At 37.8% G+C, this 18,832-nt stretch overlaps 1 protein-coding gene and 1 pseudogene across 2 annotated transcripts in view; both read right to left on the bottom strand.

The window, feature by feature from the left end:
- NALF1 (NALCN channel auxiliary factor 1) overlaps window positions 1–18,832 on the bottom strand; it is a 631,265-nt gene that overhangs the window by 524,263 nt on the left and 88,170 nt on the right. The window lies entirely within an intron of this gene.
- LOC131489198 (PIH1 domain-containing protein 2-like) lies at window positions 11,182–16,955 on the bottom strand (annotated as a pseudogene).

Below are 18,832 nucleotides of genomic sequence, written 5' to 3'. Positions count from 1 at the left end.
TTTGTAAGGCATTTTGTTCCATCTCTACCTGTAAAGATCAGCCATCCTGTGCAGCTAATTGCAAAAGTTTATTTTGTGATGATCAAGCCTTTCACCAAATGGGATCTTTCTCCTACTCTACTGAAACAAAGGTTCTCTTCCAACAGTCAGGAAGTGAACTAAAAAAAAAAAAACAAAAAAAAACCCTTCAGTTTTGTTAACTGTACATTTGTTTTACCTTCCTCTGCCTGTCATTCTCCATGCATTCTGAGGGCAAAGACTGTTTTACTTATTTCTTCATTTCCCCAAACACCTAGCTCAATAAATATTTGTTCAACAGGCTCATACTTTTGCAAGATGGTGAAACTCAGGTATAAATCTAATACGAAAGGCAGTGAAGAGTCTCATATGTCCATATTCTGTAATTCACACTCATCATGGCTTTCACTTTTGTTTGTCACCAATAACCAAAAGTATGTCATATAATGATCTTCTGGAAGATTAATGGAAAGAGTAGTGTTTCTTCTAGAAGAGTTCTGGGCATTTTTTTCAAATTTCAACAAACGTGTTCAAATCTGGATGTTTCAAATAGAACATTTTACATCTATTAAAATGTATAAATGACTCTCTATTGAGATGGTAACAAGTTAAAATTGAAAAAAAGGGAGGGGCGCCTGGGTGGCTCAGTCTGACTTCCAAGTAGAGGTGTCCAACTTCGGCTCAGGTCATGATCTCATAGTTCGTGAGTTCGAGCCCCGCGTCAGGCTCTGTGCTCACAGCTCAGAGCCTGGGGCCTGCTTAGGATTATGTGTCTCCTTCTCTTTCTACCCCTCCCCTGTTCCTGCTCTGTCTCTCTCTCTCAAAAATAAACATCAAAAAAAAATTTTTTTAAGAAAAAAAGGGAAAACATTTACTTCTAAATTTAATTATTTCTGATTCGTTTCCTGCGTACGATCGGCAGCGTATTTCATAGAACGATTTTATGTGTCACCAAATACTATCCCTGTTCTGATTGCTAATGAGGAGCATCTTAAGTGAACCAGTTGTCAATTGAAAGAGCCCCTGTTATCTCTGTAAGTGATGTTTTCGATTCTAACAAAATGACAAAGGTGAATCTCAACTACAGTAATCTAAGAGCTCTTCCAAGGCACGGTGAAAACATTCCCAGATTCCCTACTTCTTACCAAGGAGCAAACGGGATGTTACATGTTAAATCATTCCAAAAAGAGTAAAAGGCACAAGAAAATGAAAAGCTGTAAATTCTATCAAGTACTGGTCTGTCTACCTTCTCGGTAGGTAACTTTATATTCTTTACTAATTTGAGGTATGTAAAAATATTTCAATTGTAGTTTGCAGTTAACAAGACACAAAACTCACCTTTCTTTTACATTTGTTATGTACAAACGATTGCTTTGAGGCTGCACATAAGATCTCCTCCACATAAGGAGCAGAATGGAAATCTCAAAATAATAAGTGAACAAGTCTGTATGCTACAGCAGCATTGGCTATTTTTGCTAAATATACTGCATTCCTTTACTGATACGATTATTCTCCGTGAGTTCAGATTATTAAATTCCATGTGTCTATTTCTCCTGAGTCTCCAGTGTTGACAACACAGTTCTTTGAACAATGTAAACTCAATAAATATTTGTTAACTGACCTGAGAATTAATTAATACTCATTAGTCAGGAATAATTTTTGAATCAGAAGCATTGAATGCCCTCTGGTAATTAGCTTAATATCTTGAATATGTAATTGAAGCTAGTAATAAGAATTAGAAATGTTTAGCATATGAAAATCTATGTGCTAAACAGTGGGGTAGGGAATCTCATGCACATGACTTGATTTACTTATATTATTTGTTCTTTCACCTGCCAAGGATGAGTCTGAGGATGTGGGAATGAATGAGAGCACAAAAGTGAAGAATCTAAAGTCAACCAGCTTGGGGCGCCTGGTAGCTCAGTCAGTTAAGCATCGGACTTCGGCTCAGGTCATGATCTCCAAGTCCATGAGTTCAAGCCCCGTGTGGGGCTCTCTGCTGACAGCTCAGAGCCTGGAGGCTGCCCCAGATTCTATATCTCCCACTCTCTCTGGCACTTCCTCTGCTCGTACTCTGTCTCTCTCTCATAAATAAATAAATAAATAAATAAATAAATAAATAAGTAAATAAATAGAATTAAAGTCAACCAGCTGAAAAAAGGCCACTGAGCCACAGGAGAAAGTGTCAATATACAATACACATGTAACATATGGGGGAGTCACTAGGCAAGGCCATGTCATTTGTGCCCTGAGACTAGAAGATGAGCAGCAAAATGAATAGCATAACCATTAATACAGTTCCCAACATCTGATCATCTGATCCACAGAATACTATTCTGGGGTGACGCTCCTTGGAAATCAATTTGGGAACTGCCTGGGGATATAAGGGGGCCCCAGGGGTTCAGTTGGTTAAGTGTCTGACTCTTGATTTCAGCTCAGGTCATAAACTCACAGTTAGCGAGTTCGAGTCCCATGTCAGACTCTACGTCGACAGTGTGGAGACCGCTTGGGATTCTCTCTCCCTCTCTCTCTGTCCCTCCCCTGTCTGCACTCTCTGTCTCTCAAGGTAAGTAAATAAACATTTAAAAAGAAAGAAAGAAAGAAAACCCTAAGAAACCTTTTTTAACATTGTCAAAAACATTTTAGAAACTGTGTTCTAAGATGATTTTCTCTTAAATGATTAAAAAGGAAAGAATCTGTAGTGACAGAGAAAATTTTAAGTTGCATGGGAACTCACTGCCAAGTTCACTTTTACATAGAGAACTGCCAGTGTCTCTGCCATCTGAACAGCCAGAGCTGTATATATAATAGAAATACAATGCATGGGGCGCCTGGGGAACTCAGTCAGTTAAGTGTCCAACTCTTGATATTGGCTCAGGTCACTGATCTCACAATTTGTGGGTTCAAGCCCTGCATCGGACTGTGTGCTAATAGTGCAGAGCCTGCTTGGGATTCTCTCTCTTTCTCTCTCTCTGCCCCTTACCTGCTCACACTCTCTCTCTCAAAATAAATAAACAAACATAAAGAGAGAAAGAAAGAAAGAAAGAAAGAAAGAAAGAAAGAAAGAAAGAAAGAAAAGAAAAGAAAGAAAGAAGAAAGAAAGAAAGAAAGAGAAAGAAAGAAAAAGAAAGAAAGAAAGAAAGAAAGAAAGAAAGAAAGAAAGAAAAAGAAGGAAGGAAGAAGGAAAAGAAAGAAAGAAAGAAAGAGAAAGAAAGAAAGAAAGAAAGAAAGAAAGGAAAGAAGGAAAAGAAAGAAAGAAAGAAAAAGAAGGAAGGAAGAAGGAAAAGAAAGAAAGAAAGAGAAAGAAAGAAAAGAAAGAAGGAAAAGAAAGAAAGAAAGAAAGAAAGAAAGAAAGAAAGAAAGAAAGAAAGAAAGAGAAAAAAGAAAGAAATACAATGCAAACCATACAGGTAATTTTAACTACTCTGGTAACCATTAAAAAGTGAAAAAGAAACAGGTGAAATTAAATTTAATAATACATTTTATTTAATATCATATATCCAAAATCTTATCATTCGGCATGGAATCAAAATAAAAATTATTCCTGAGATGGGCTTCCTCTTTTCATACCATATCTTTGAAATCTTGTATTTTTTTCCATTTGCAACATATCTTAATCATATGCTAAAATGTCAAAGGTCAAATATAGTCCTAGCAAAACAATAAAGGTATGCTTAATGTGAATTTATTTTATACTGCATACTTAATTTAAATCAGCAATTTAATTTAAACTGACTGAACTTAAATCAAATTGTACAAATGCATTCCATCAATCTCACTTGACAGCATTTCAGGTGCTCAATAGCCACATGTAGCCGGGGGCTGCCATATGAGACAACACGGGTTTAGAAGCTTAGCGTATCATCTGCACGAAAACAGAGCGAGCTTACAGCAAGGATGTTATCCACCGAGACGAGAAAAGGTGCATGAGCTTCCAGCTGTCCAACACGAGGGTCTATCCAGGTCTTACACAAGGTCACCATGGGAACTCAATTTCTCAAGGAAGGGAGATAAAATTATTTGACTCGTGTTTAACTCATACTACACTGACCTAGATCATATTTTTTAAAGTCTCGTCATAAACTACAATCCATTTAAACTTTTTATATCTGGATGTGTTTTGGAATGAAATGGATAATACACGAATTCCTTTTTTTTTTTTTTTTGGAAAAGAAAGGGGAAGAAGAAAAGAAAATAAAAGTTACTCTTTGGGGCAAATCCCTAGCCACGACAATATTATTTCTGGTAAGTAAGTAAGTAAGTAAATAAATAAATAAATAAATAAATGCAATAAGCAAACAAAAACTCACAAATAGTGATGTTAAAGTGATAAGTAACAACTTTTAAGTAGACACTAACTTTCCATTAAAATAATAATTATACCATATTCACTTCATTGGGCAATTCTAATAGAGAATCGTAGACCCTAAATGATATTTTCTTAAATGTTACCATGGAAGTAGTTTACACTAAAATGTCATAAAATAAAATATTTAAAATTAGATAATATTTAAAATTAGAAAATAAACTTCCTTAAGGAGTATTTATTTTATTAAAAAGCTAAACAGTACTAAATTTGAAATAACTGATTTTTAAAATCGGTTCTATAATGTAGGGTAACCAAAAAAAAAAAAAAAAAGCGACAGAGAAAGCCTCCTTTAAAGGGCGCATCCTAGAGTTCAGAGGTGCAGGTCTGATGGGTGGTAAGTTTAATTGGGAAGCCTCTTGACTGAGTGATAAAACAGAGCAGAAATTGATTAATCTCTGTGAGTTACAATGCTGTGGGAATGTGCTATTAAGCATTCCAAAGCGGCAACTTCATTTCCTCCGGGGCAAAGCATACTTAGAAAGGAAAGCTGCTCTCCCATAAAATAATCTATTTTGTAGGCTTAGGAGGTTTTAGCTGGATGACATACCTTAACCTTCCTGGAGTGGGTAAATTATTGTTCAGACCCATAGCAAAATACCAGAGTGGGTTCCAATAATATTTCACATGGCTTTGCCCAAGGTAGAGGTAAAAGAGAAGTCGCATTTGTATTCTTACAGGAAGCCTTCTTTCAGGTTAAAGATAATAAGAAACTGACCTTGAAGAATATCTCCGTTTTGTAAAGAGTTGGAGGACATTATTTAGATTTAAAAAAAATAAATAACAGCTATCTGGTGCCAACAACTGGTCTTTGAATTAACCACAAATAACTAAATGAGTTGAGTATTTTACTTTAAAACCACCTATTTATTCATCAATTACAAGATTGGATCAAGTTATCTCATACAAGTACAGGTTACTGAACTATAATAAATAATTATTCCTTAAAACAGACCTAATTGATTTTAACAGAACCTTTTACTGTATGTATCGCCTGCTCAATGGTATTGAATATGTATGAATTCAAATCCTATTAAGACACTACCTTGTAAAATAATTATGTCTCAGATGTTAAATCATGATGAGAAATATACTGCAGAAATTCATAGATATTATCCTCTGTGAATGGTTGCCCGCCTCAAAATAACTTAAAGGAAACTCAAACTTACTCAATGCTCTGTTATTGACTACAAACACATTATACATATTTATATACACTTTATTTATGATTTAAATTAATCTTAAATGAAATTGATGTAATCAAGGCACACAGAACTTTTGAACATATATCAAAAATATAAATTTTAAATTTTGCAAAATATATTTACTTCTATTATCCTATCAGTGTTGATCTTAGAAAAACAGTAATATATGAAATAAAGGCTTAATCATTGCTACATGGTACACAATGAAACAAAACTATTAAATGACTTGAATTTAGTAATTTATAGCATGTCAGATATTTTACTTGTGTATCCAACATAGCTTCATTACACAAATTACACAACACTTTTTCTTTTCTTCTACATTAGAATGCCAACCTACGAATTTTCTAATTATCTTTCACAGTTGTATTAGCCAACATTTAGACTGGCTATACCGTAGTACTATGGTTTAATAAGATGAAAGCAGATTTTTATGAGATTCATAGGTGCTTTTTAAAGCCAACTAGTTTATGTTCTAAATCCTTCCAAAGAGATTCCAGATTCCTAACAATTTGTTCATAGTCAACTTGCCACCTTTTAGATAAACAGTCCACGCAAGAACAAAGCTTCTTCCTTAGGAAATAGTCCTTCTGGCCCCGGCTCTCTCTTTGGCCATCTGCCCTTTGGATGTTTGTCCTCTTATCGAAGGCCTTTCCTAGAATACAGACACATTTCTAATTTCTGCAAGTCTTATTACTTTTCTAAGGTTTATAGTCATTTTTTCCAATTTTTAACTGGCTTCTGCTTACAGGTTACCAACGAACTTCAGTCCTTGATTCTTCCAGACCCCAAATCTATTGTTCAAATTCTTGGCAGCAAAATAAAAAATCTTTCTTGTTACTGTTTTAACTTAAACAAATCTGATCATGACAAAAACAGTGGAGACTTCTTGAAAATTCTGAACAGACGATGAATAAATACAATGCTATTATTTGCCAAAACTTGAAAAGTTGAAGCATTTATGGTCAGCTGAGCTTCAATAAAAGTTCCAAGAACACACAATAGGGAAAGGACAGTCCCTTCACTAAATGGGGCTGAGACTGGTTTTCCACACGCGGAGGAATGAAATTGGACCCTTAGCTCACTAAAATCAAATCACCATGGATTCAAGTCTTAAATGTAAGACCTGAAGCCATAAAACTTTTCGAAGAGAACATAGGGGAAAAGCTTCTTGCCATTGGTCTGGATGATGGCTCTTTGGACGTGATCCCAAAAGCTCAGTGAACAAAACAAAAACAGACAAATGTTATTGCATCAAACTAAAAACCTTCTGCACAGCAAAGGAAGCAACAGAGTGAAGAGGCATCTACAGAATGGATAAAAAATGTGCAAACCATGTATCTGATAAGGAGGTTACTACCCAAAATATATAAGGAGCTCAAGCAACTCAACAGTAAGAAAACAACCCCGATTAAAACATGGGCAACGGATCCGAACAGACAGTTCTCAAAGGAAAACATGCCACCAGACACATAAAAAGGGGCTCAACATCAACGAGTAGCAGGGAAGCGCAAATCAAAACCACGAGACATCACCTCAGACAAGTTAAGACAGCTATTATGAAAGACACAAAAAGATAACAAATGTTGAAGAGGATGTGAAGAAAAGGGATCCCTGGTGCACTACTGGTAGGAATGTAAACTGGTACAGCCATTATGTAAAGAATATGGTGATTCCTCAAAAAGTTAAAAAGATAGAACTACCATAGGATCCAGAATTTCCATGCCAGGGTAGATATACGAAGTAAACAAAGTCAGTATCTCAAAGAAATATGTGTATTCCTGTGTTCTGTTCACTGCAGCATTATTCATAATAACCAAGATATGGAAACAACCTAAATGTCTATCAGTAGATGAATGGTTCAGAAGAAACACATATACAGTGGAATGTTATTCATCCCTGAGGAGGCAGGAAATCCTGCCATTTGTGACAATATGGATGAAACTGGAAGACATTGTGCTAAGTGAAATAAGTCAGACAGAGAAAGACAAATATCATATGATCTCACTTATATGTGGAACTTTTTTTAAAAAGTCAAGCTCGTAGAAGCAGAGAGTAGAATAGTGGTTACAAGGGGCTAAGGTTTGGGAAGAAATAGGACGATGTTGGTCAAAGGGTGTAAATTTGCAGTTGTGTAGGATAAATAAACCTAAATATCTAAAGTACAGACATGGGACACCTGGGTGGCTCAGTTAGCTGAGCGTCCAACTTCAGCTCAGGTCATGATCTCACAGTTTGTGACTTCGAGGCCCCCCCATAGGATTCTGTGCTGACAGCTCAGAGCCTGGAGCCCACTCTGAATTCTGTGTCTCCCTTGCTCTCTGCTCCTCCCCTGCTCACACTCTCTCTCTGTCTCCTTCAAAAATAAATAAACATTCAAATTAAACAATTTTAAGTATGGACATGATGACTATACTTAATAACACTGGGGCGCCTGGGTGGCTCAGTTGATTAAGTGGCTGACTCTTGATTTCAGCTCAGATCGTGATCTCACAGTTCGTGGGATCAAGCACCACATCAGGCTCTGTGCTGACAGCACGGAGCCTTCTTGGGATTCTCTCTCTCTCTCTCTCTCTCTCTCTCTCTCTCTCTCTCTGTGTTTCTCTCTGCCCCACTTCTGCTTGTGCTCTCGCTCTCTCTCTCTCTCAAAATAAATAAATAAACTAAAATAATTTCACCCCAAAATATTTAAAAAATAATAATACTATATACACTCATCACACAGCAAAATACACAAACTGCGAGAAGATGTTACTTTGCCAGTAGTAATCATTTCACTCTGTATATTTATATCAAATCATCACATTGTACACCTTAAATACATAGAATTTTTATTTTTAAAAACCTCCTCATGAAAAAATGTTAAACAGATGATGAAGAAATACAATCCTGCGTTTGCCAAACCTTCAAACTAGCAGAATTTTTTTAAAGTACACAAAACTGATTCAATTTTCATTTATGTCAAGGCAAATGAAAAAATGACACACTATTGATACACAGAATACGTTCTATGAGGAGTTTTATATAATTTTTCTGCTCAAATTCTTTTGACAGCCTGAAGACATTGTAAATAAACTTTACAAAGATACAGCACCCTTATTTTTAAAGTTCTCAACAAATGCCAACACTGGGGCCAAATTAACAGGATATAGATGAATACAAATAAATACAAAGTGTTGCCTTTAGGTTTAAAAAGTTAGTTGCACCAATAAAGATGTGGAGTAGCAGCTCTGGGAATCTGAATGTAAGGTGAACAAAGAGATTGGAGAAGCCAACAGAAAGAACTAACACAGCTCGTGGCTGCACGGACACAAGGGCACATCCAAACAGGAGAAGACTACATTGAGGAGTACCATGTTCAGTTCTGATTGGACGCTTTAACAAGAGATATTTACAAAATAGAGGCCACACCGAAGAGTGCTTTCAAAATGTTGGTCTCTGCTGACCACGAAGACATTTTCTCAAATCCAAGGAACCCTTTGAGAAAAATAAGAACTATATCGTTCAGAGTTTTCCTACATATGACCAAATTAAGTTGTCAAATAGGGGTTGTTTCATTGTGAGATTATTTTCTTCCTACTTTTTAAGTGAAATTTATATCTTTATTTATGCAATAAAAATGAAATTAAGTACGCGATAGTGATTTTTGTTTAAGTTTGTTCATTTATTTGAGAGAGAGAGAGAGTGCAGGAGGGGCAAAGAGAGAGGAGAGACACAGAATCCCAAGCAGGCTATGTGCTGTCAGCACAGAGCCCGATGCAGGGCTTGAATTCACAAAACGTGAGATCATGACCTGTGCCAAAACCAAGAATCAGATACTTAATCGAATGAGCCACCCAGGCACTTTGATAGTGATTTTTTAATGCAATCATCTGTGAAACTTTTGATCTGATTTGAATTTATTGGTCCATTAGATTGAAAAGTCTGGGAACTAGTCCAAAAACTGATACCAGAATATTTGGAAATTACACACACACACACACACACACACACACACACACACACATCTGAGGTCTAAGTAGAAGGAAAGGATGTGTTCTCAATTTCTTAATTTGGGAGTCGGGGTTACAAACAAGCAGATCACTGGGTGATTTTCTTCAGATGTCCAATCAACTCAAGACATAAAGAGCTTTCCAAAAGCTGTCTTGAAAATTTTGGTGAAAAAAAACCTGTCATTAAATGAATTTAAGCAAAACCAGCAGGGAAATCATGAAGGAATCAGAAAGGATTTCTGTCCTTTGTATGAAAGTAGAGATGTCTCTCAATGACATTTTCATTCTGAGACCACGTGAGTTTGTAGTTCATTACAGTCAGGAAAGTCTACACATCTGTTTTCTAAATTCACTGGACTGTTTCCATCTACCAATATTCACAAGAATAATGTCTTCCTACACCTAGGCTATTAGAAAGGGTAGAAGATGTGCATATTGTGGTGTTGAGTCAACCAGAATACTTGGTCTTCAATTTTTGGTATTTGTTTAAACATCATTTTATTTTTCTGGGATTTTGCCATTTCACTCCACGGCTCATCATTTTTGGTTTTCTTGTCTTTGTTCACACTGTTGCTTCCAGTTGAAATGCTCTTGCTTTTTTCTACCTGGTGGAGTGCCTCGTATCTTTCAAGGTTCAATTAAATACCAGTTTATCCAAGAATGTCTTTTTGATTACCCTGTCCAAAAGTAATCAGGAGCTCTTTTGTTGCATTTCATTCCAAAGTGATTTCTGTTCAACTTACTTTGCATACTAGATTATAAATGCCCAGAAAGCAGGAACTGTTCTCTACTTATCTCTGTAACTGCCACAGCTCCTATAATGAACTTCGGTTGATAGAGAAAACAATTAGCTGCTCAAAATTAATCCCAAATATGCTTGAGTGCATGTGTGTTTGCACACATATGTATATGTATATACACACAGGGGGGAAGTTACAATCTACCCTAGACTTAGGACTAACCCAAAGTTACAAATGGTCCCATTTGTCAGCATATAAAATATTGTGCAGGACAACCTGGAGCCCTGTTACTTAAGCAATAAAAAGTAGATCCAGCTAATTCATTTGGCCAAAATTTATATTTATATATAATTCTATGACACTTTTATAGAATTCTACATAATATAGAGATGTGAAAGTAAGGAAAAATGGGTCACAACCGAGGAAAACAAAAACCTACTTTCAATGATATTTAGGCTTGTTATACACAGAGTATGTAATGAAATCTTGCTTTCCAGGTACCTAAAGACATTGCGTCTAATTTTCACAGTATCACATCTGTGTGACCTCAGAGTAAAATCTGCATCTTCCAGGTGGAAGCTAGAAGACTTTTTTTTGTGTGAAAAATATTAAATTATTTCTCTAGGGGCTCTAAATTTCCCAACAACAATGGCAATGTTTCAAAACCAAATTGTAATTCATATTAACGAAGAGTACATTTCATTGAGATGTAGAACAGTGCTCAAACTTTAGTGTGCATAGAAAACATCAAGATAGAGTTTCTTATGAATTCCAATTTTGACGTAGTCGTTCAGGGCAGCACCTGAATTCTGCTTTGCAAAACTTTTGTTTTTAATTCCTCATGTGACAATTTGCTAGAGATAAAAAACATTTTTTTTCCCAATGGGAAAACCAAGAATTCTTACATGTTACCTGGAAACAAACAGAATTTCCCCAATGATATCTGGTACTCTAAGACCATTAGAAATACCTTCAAAAGAAGTGTATCATGACGATATTGTGTTTAGTAGTGTCTGCTTCAGGCCAAGTTTGAGAGCGAGAAAGAGTGAGTTTAAAACAGAAAAGATAAAGATAAACCATTGATGAGAAAACATCATTCAGTGAAAAAGAACACTTAGAAAATATGACAGTAGTGTTTAAGATAAACTACCTCTTTACCCATAATGAAGGTCCTGTAATTCACAAGACAGGTGGCAGGAAAGCATCACGTGAAAAACCCAAAGCAGATGATCCTCTTGACTAACACCAATGGCACTGTGATGACTAATGTAGTCTTCTCTTTGATAAATTCTGCAGTAGTCATTTCAGTATGCATATTCTGGAAGGCTCGGATGCAATCGGTACTTCTCAGAGAGCTAGATCAATAAGTCCTCCACAAAAACACTAAGGTCACAGAGATACTGAATTACCACTAGGTAATTCAACTTCTATTTCAATTTGCAGAGGTTTCTCATTCTGATAAACCACAACTTTTAATCCATAGGCTGGTGGTCTCTTCACCTCCACCTGGATCTCTGTACTGGAAATCTCTTCTATCAGATAACTTGTTTTGCTTGAAACTTGGTCTTCTGGCAGTAAGAGCTGAGGAAAGTGATCTCATTGGCTCACAGAACTGCTTCTTATGTGTTCAAGGATCAGCTCCTTTCCCTTTTTCTCTCCTAAACCCGTAGGGTCAGTTTGGATTCTGATTTTGTTTCACACTTTGGATGCTTCCTTTGATTCTAAATTTAGGAATACTATAAGAGTGTGAGAGAATACACTGGAATTCCTCAATGCATTTCATGGTCATCCGTATTAACTGATCTTTTTTCACGTGGTGCTTTTCTGCTGCCTGGAGGACACCAGGATTGTAGGCAACTTCAACAACTGTATAAACACGCAACATATCAGACACAGCGACTGGCCAGCCGGCACTTAGAGGTGCTGGATGAGTGGTTGACTGGGGAGCTGGGGCCCTTTCCAACTGACAAAGTTTGATAGAAAGGATTTTCTTCTTTCGTTTTGGGGACGCTGGTTTGTAGACAGAGAGCTGCGGTTCTGGGGCAGAATAGAGCCATCTCCCCTCTTCCAGCGGCTGTCGAGTGGACTGCTCACGGCTCTGGTGTTGCCTCCAGCCGGCACGTCTGGGAGGCTCCGGAGCTCACTGACCTGAGCAAGCAGACCCTTTCAGGATGAGCCTGGGATTCAGATACATGGGCTGTTTAAGTCTCGTCTCTTGGTCTGTTGCCCTGAATTCTGCATTTTTAACAAGATTCCCCCATGAAGCAACGTTGCTGGTACTGCACTTTGGGGAGCAAAGGTGCAGACTGTGGACTCACACTTGAATCTGTCATAACCAAATACTAAATCTGTTTAATATCAATGCATATAAAGCATAAACACAAAAATGCGTATAAAACAGAAGTAGGTAGGGGGTGCCTGGAGGCTCAGCTGGCTGAGCTTCTGATTCCTAGTTTGGGCTCAGGTCCTGATCTCCTGGGCTCAACCCCCACATCAGGCTCCACACTGACAGCATGGGGCCTGCTTGGGATTCTCTCTCCTTCTCTCTCTGTCCTTCCCTCGCTCTCTTCAAAATAAACTTTTTAAAAATGTATACATATCATGATGGACATTATTTTAACATAAAATAAATGTTAGCCCAGGAAAGCCTGACACGGCTTTTGTAACCTCACAACTGTCACCTTAAAACATGCATGCCTAACTATACTGAACACCTCCAGGGATCCGTCACCATTTAAATTATTCCTTGTGGCCCATAAACCATGGATATCAATTTTCACAAGAACGTCACAGGTCTGAAACAATCCCCCAAGGCACAAGGGAAGAGGGTGAGTGAGCCGTGAAAGCAACAATTAACCTCAGTAAGCAGATCCACACTTTGCCTTTTTGCACGGTAAACAAGGGTGGATGCCCCAGCGCATTGCAAAATTAATTGTTTGGTCGCAATCAAAGGTTTAAGGATCAGATTTTGTTATAACAACATTAGGCATAGTGGTCAGACAAATCTTCACAATTAGTCTCATGACTTCTTTGTTGCGTTATTATCGTAAGTTTCACTTACTAAGTTCACATTCAAGGCTACAAACTGGCATGTGTGTCTTAACTTGTAGTTGTCCATCATTATAAATGTGCACTCAAAGTTTTGTAAAGGAAAACATTACATGCAGATGTAACACGGGACTAAAGACTTATGTGAGGGGGCGCCTGGGTGGTTCGGTAAGTTAAGCTTCCGACTTCCGCTCAAGTCATGATCTCATGGTTCACAAGTCTGAGCCCTGCGTCGGGCTCTGTGCTGATGGCTCAGAGCCTGGAGCCTGCTTCGGATTCTGTGTGTGTGTCTCTCTCTGCTCCTCCCCCACTCATTCTCCCTCTCTCTCTCTCTCTCTCTCTCTGTCTCAAAAATAAATAAACCATTTAAAAAAATTTTTAACTGAAAACAAGACAAGTTAACACAAAAGCCTTGCACTACACAGGCTCTGAGATGATTCCAGATGTGGTCTGTGCCTTTAAACCAGGAACAAGGCCATGGTGAGGCAGTATGTGTCATGTGAAGCCATCACAGATAAAAGCAGCACAATCCAGGTGAAGATGTAAGAATACATCTGAATTAGCAGTAGGGAAAGAAGACATTCCGCAGATGTTGTCATGGCGGGAGAAAGGGTAAGAGGTTTGTGGAAAGACTGGACATCGCTGTAATGGAGGCTTCATTTGGAAGAAATACCAATTTGGAGGAGAGGGAGAGCAACATTACGCACAGCTTCACATTCTGCTTAACAATGTGCTTTTTCTTCCTTCAACATATAACTACTGAAAGTCTATTTGAACAGCAAGGCACTAGATCTGTAAAGAGGCAGGCCCTAATACTAAAAAACTTGCAATTTTGTCTAAGGATAGGAAGGAGTTCTTGTAGATATACACGGCTGTACATATCACTATTCCCAAAGTATCTCTTTCTACAATTCTGGAACACTTAGGTCAGTGTATGTTTCTGTGTGCATGACTGATAGGAACAATGTCAGTTGCCTGGTGGGGAACCATGGAGGTCTCAGAGCAGTGGTATGAAGGATGCTTGTCGGGGGCCCCTGGATGGCTCAGTCAGTTGAGCACCTGACTTCTGCTCAGGTCATGATCTCACAGTTTGTGGGTTCAAGCCCCGCGTCGAGCTCCGTGCTGACAGCTCGGAGCTGTCAAATAACATGAAAACAATTAACATGAAATAAACATGAAATAAACATGAAACAAATAAATAAAACAAAAACAAATAAAAAACAAAACAAAAAAACAAAACAAAACAAAACAAAAAAAAACAAAACAAAAACAAAAACAAATAAACATGAAAACAATTTTTTCTTTAAAAAAAGAAAGATGCTTGTGGGTTTTGCAACAGACTCTGTCTTATGCTGAGGAGTCAATGGATTAAGAAGGAAGAGCAACGTGCAAGTCGGGGACAATTACCGGCAACAGTGTCTTAAGGAGACTCTTTCATTTTGGTAGAAGTGGGTAGAGGTAATGGGCACATATGTGTCTCTCATGTCCTGCACACGGGTCTGGCTCTCCTGAATCTGGACCCATATTCCAATTAGTGCAGGAGACCACGTGCCAAACAGAAGCCATCAGCCAACACTCCATGTTTTCTCTGTCTTACCGGCTCAGCACCTCCACCCTTCCATGCTCTCTGTTTGGAGCCTAAATTAGCTACCTTCAATGGCATTTATTTTTGCCCCTCTCTTTCAGACTTCATTGCTGGGAACTGCTGATCTCTCCCTAGGGGGCCCGTCACTCTTACCAGAGTGTCTTCCGCTGAACCCTATTGCCTCTTTCTTCCTGCTGTGTCCTGAGGGGAACGGAGAAGCTATCCAGAAACCACTATGCTCTTTAGTTTATGTAAAGCCAGAGCAGGCTTCCAGCAAGAACTTCTGTGTCATTTTCAACATTCTAGAGGGTGAACTATCTCTCTTGTAAATAACCTATAATTCTACTAAAATACCAAACTATTCCCCATTCCAATCAGCAACTATTTATGACTAAGATAGAAATACGAAATAAATATATTTGACATAAACTTGTCAATAAGACACCAACATAATTCTGTTGACTTAAAAAGGAAAACGATTTTCATATCTTTTAAACACAGCAGGGGAAGACAATAATTTAAGCAAAACATTAATTTTGTAGTAACTCTGTTTATAATTCCTGTCTATAAAATTGAATCCCATCACCATCATCCAGTTAATGAAAAGGGAGGGCCACTATGAGGTTATATCTTCGGCACACACAATTAGTTCTTATATTTTCTTGCTTTCCTAAAGCAAAGATTACCACAAAAAGGAGATCGATGCAGACTGTACAACATTGGCAAATCCTTCCATATACAATTGGGTTTGGTTATCGTTACTATTTGTTAAGGGTTGAATTGTTTCCCCCTGCCAAAAAGAATATGTGTTGTATTTCTAACACCTAGTACTTCAGAATGTGTTGAGATTTGGAAATAGGGTCATTGCAAACATAACGTCAAGATGAGGTCATATCAGAGTTGGGTGGGTCCCTTATCCAATGTGACTGTAGATGACCATTGTAAAGACACAGACACACAGGAGATGCCAGGTGAAGACAGAGGACTGGAATGAAGTAGCTTATCTACAAGGCAAGGTAAACGTGGGCACGGCCAGAAGCTAGGACAGAGACTGACCAGATTCTCCCTCAAAAGCCTGTGAAAGTATCAACCCCACAAACAACTTGACATTGAGCTTCCAGCTTTCAGAATGGTAAGACTATACATTTCTGTTCTTTTACCCCATCTAATTTATGACACTTTGTTACAGCAGTATAAGGAAACTAACATATGATTAAATATTGCTGATAAAAGGAGGTTCAGTAAAGCAAAATGGAAGTTCGGCTGTAGAAGCAAACCATGTCAAGTATGTTAGCCTTTCAGCCTTTATCTCAAATACACACCCACAGACACACACATGTGTATATATACATAGTCACTGCATCCAGGTAAATTTCTCATTCTTTTCAAAGAGATACATCTGATTTCCGTAATGTGGAATGTTGTGCGTGTAGCGAATGGAACTTGGGGCGCCCTGAGAAGGAGGACTCACTCTCTGGAGTTCAAGGAAGAATATTTTAAGTCAATGTGATGCATGTTGGGCAAGAGAAAAGGTGAACAAGATAAGGAATAACAAGAGCAGCAGAAAGGCGCACGGTGCCTACTCACGGGCCCTGGCCAGTCCCATTTATGTGTGTCGCACTCAATCGTGAAGTTTCCTCTTCCATTCACAAAAACGTCCTGGCTTGATGATGAATTACATTTTCACATAACAACAACCTAGAAGTACAACTTCTCGTTCTTCTTTGTACCCTAACCACTCTTATCTTCAGCAAGTCACTGAGGATCCTTTGTAAAATGGCAATTGTGATAGTCTATCTCCCCTCCCAAGGTCAGCCATGAAATATAAAATAACATGTGAGATGTGAACATGCTTTCAAAGTTAGAAATATTATTCAAATGCCAGACGCTTTTGTCACAATCTCCGCAAAGTATTAGCACTCAGTTACAGGAGCTGTTTTCTGTAATCTATTCTCTTCTTCTACAGCTGGTACCAGTTAGATTAGTCTTCTCGGTGGCCATTTCAATATGCTCCCAACCTAATTCCTTCACGCTAGTAGTTGCCTCTGACTTTCTCTACTTAATGGGAAAGAAACAAGAAAGGAACCAACATTTATTGCAAGCCTACAGCCTTATAAGCACTGAGCAAGGCACCTGACATATAGTATGGCAATAAATGCTCTTACTTATTAAACTTTCATTACAAATCAGGCATTGGGCTAAGCAGCTTGCACAGACCAGAACACGCAATGCTGACCACCCGTATTTGAAATTGTTACAACGACCCTTATTATAAATAAAGAAATGGAGGCCCAACATATAAAGCAACAGTAGTTCAGATTTGAAGTGTCTGATTCCAAGGACAGTTCTCTGCTTTTGAGCTAAATGACCTGGAGCCAATCATTTAGCATTTCTGTTCTCCCTACTCATCTGACAAAGGGGCCTAATCATAGTACCTAATGAACTGGTTTATTATGAAGATTAAATGAATTAATACATGGAAAAGTTTAAAAAGGACCTAGTGCATCGTAAGTGCTCCGTATGTGACAGTGATGGCTGCCTGCTACTACTGTCATGACTGTTGTCATTAAAATTATAATTATCGTATCCAAGGGCACACAACCTGTAGGTGGCAAAGAAGATTCAAATTGGGTATTTTGAGCACTGACCTGTTTATTCAGTCAACAATTTATTTAGTGTGTGCTACAATGCCAAGAATAAAATGATGGGCTGGACTGGACGTTCTTCTTTATATAGCTACTGGTTTTACTCTCAATAGGCTCACATTCTGTCAGAAAAATAAATATAAGCTAATTGTTGTGATACCTGTGAGGGTACACACAGAGAGCACACAGTAGGTATACATCTCCCATTCTAGGGGCGTCCTGTAAGTCTACATCTGAAAGTTGAGTCCAAAGTTAACCATACAATGGGGCGGGGGGGGAGAGAATAAAGGTCCTGAAATTGGAGGCTGAATAGGGAATGGAAAGACTATGTGCCTGTACAGCAGGTTTTGACATGAGTTAGACAAAAAAATCAAACAGCACAGACAGGAGCCTGAATTTCCAACCTCCAGATATCAGCCTTGGAGGACGCTGCAAAAAATAACAGTAAGCACATCTGTTTCAGTACTTTTTTTTTTTAATTAAAAGCTGTCAAATCTTAACCTAAAGAAATGAACGAATTAATCATTTTCTGGCAACCAACATATCATTGGAAACCATTTTACATCTTTTATAAAAATGTCCTAAACATTGTACAACAGAATGATACAAGTAAGAAAATCAATATCGACACAAATAAGAAATATCAGTTAAAGTGCTCTTAAACCTCTTCCTCCTCCTCCAAGAATTAGTCACTGGTCAACTTTGATGGATAGAAATGGCAACTCCAATAAATTAAGAATCACTAGAAACTATCCTCCATATAATGTCCACTTATCGCCTTAAAATACTTACTTAGTTGTCCTGTTATTATTTTCCTCAGACCAAATCACTGGTTCTCAAATTATGTACTTTCAGAACATCTGGGATCTATACTATAGTTTTCCATACCAAAATAAAAAACATAAATGGCAGGCCTTCCCAGTTCACTGGGGAGAAAAATAGTAGACAAGATTGTTTCCATTTTACGTTTGCTTCAAGAATATTTCTTCAAGTTCTGGGGCCTACTTCTGCACATCTGAAACACACATCATTAATACAAAGGCAGCAAACAGGTATTACTAGAAAACTTACAAATACAGAATGACTTCTCTCATTGACTTGTGTGCTTGTAGTTAGGTATTCTACTGGTATAATTTCTACTATTTTGTATCACTGAATTAATACACTAATATTATAAAATTATATAAATATAGAACTACCAGGAATCTAGCTGCCTGGATGAGTTTCCCACCA

This window comes from Neofelis nebulosa, chromosome 1, assembly GCF_028018385.1.
Source record: "Neofelis nebulosa isolate mNeoNeb1 chromosome 1, mNeoNeb1.pri, whole genome shotgun sequence".
NCBI lineage: Eukaryota > Metazoa > Chordata > Mammalia > Carnivora > Felidae > Neofelis > Neofelis nebulosa.
This window is presented reverse-complemented; position numbering and strand designations above follow the sequence as displayed.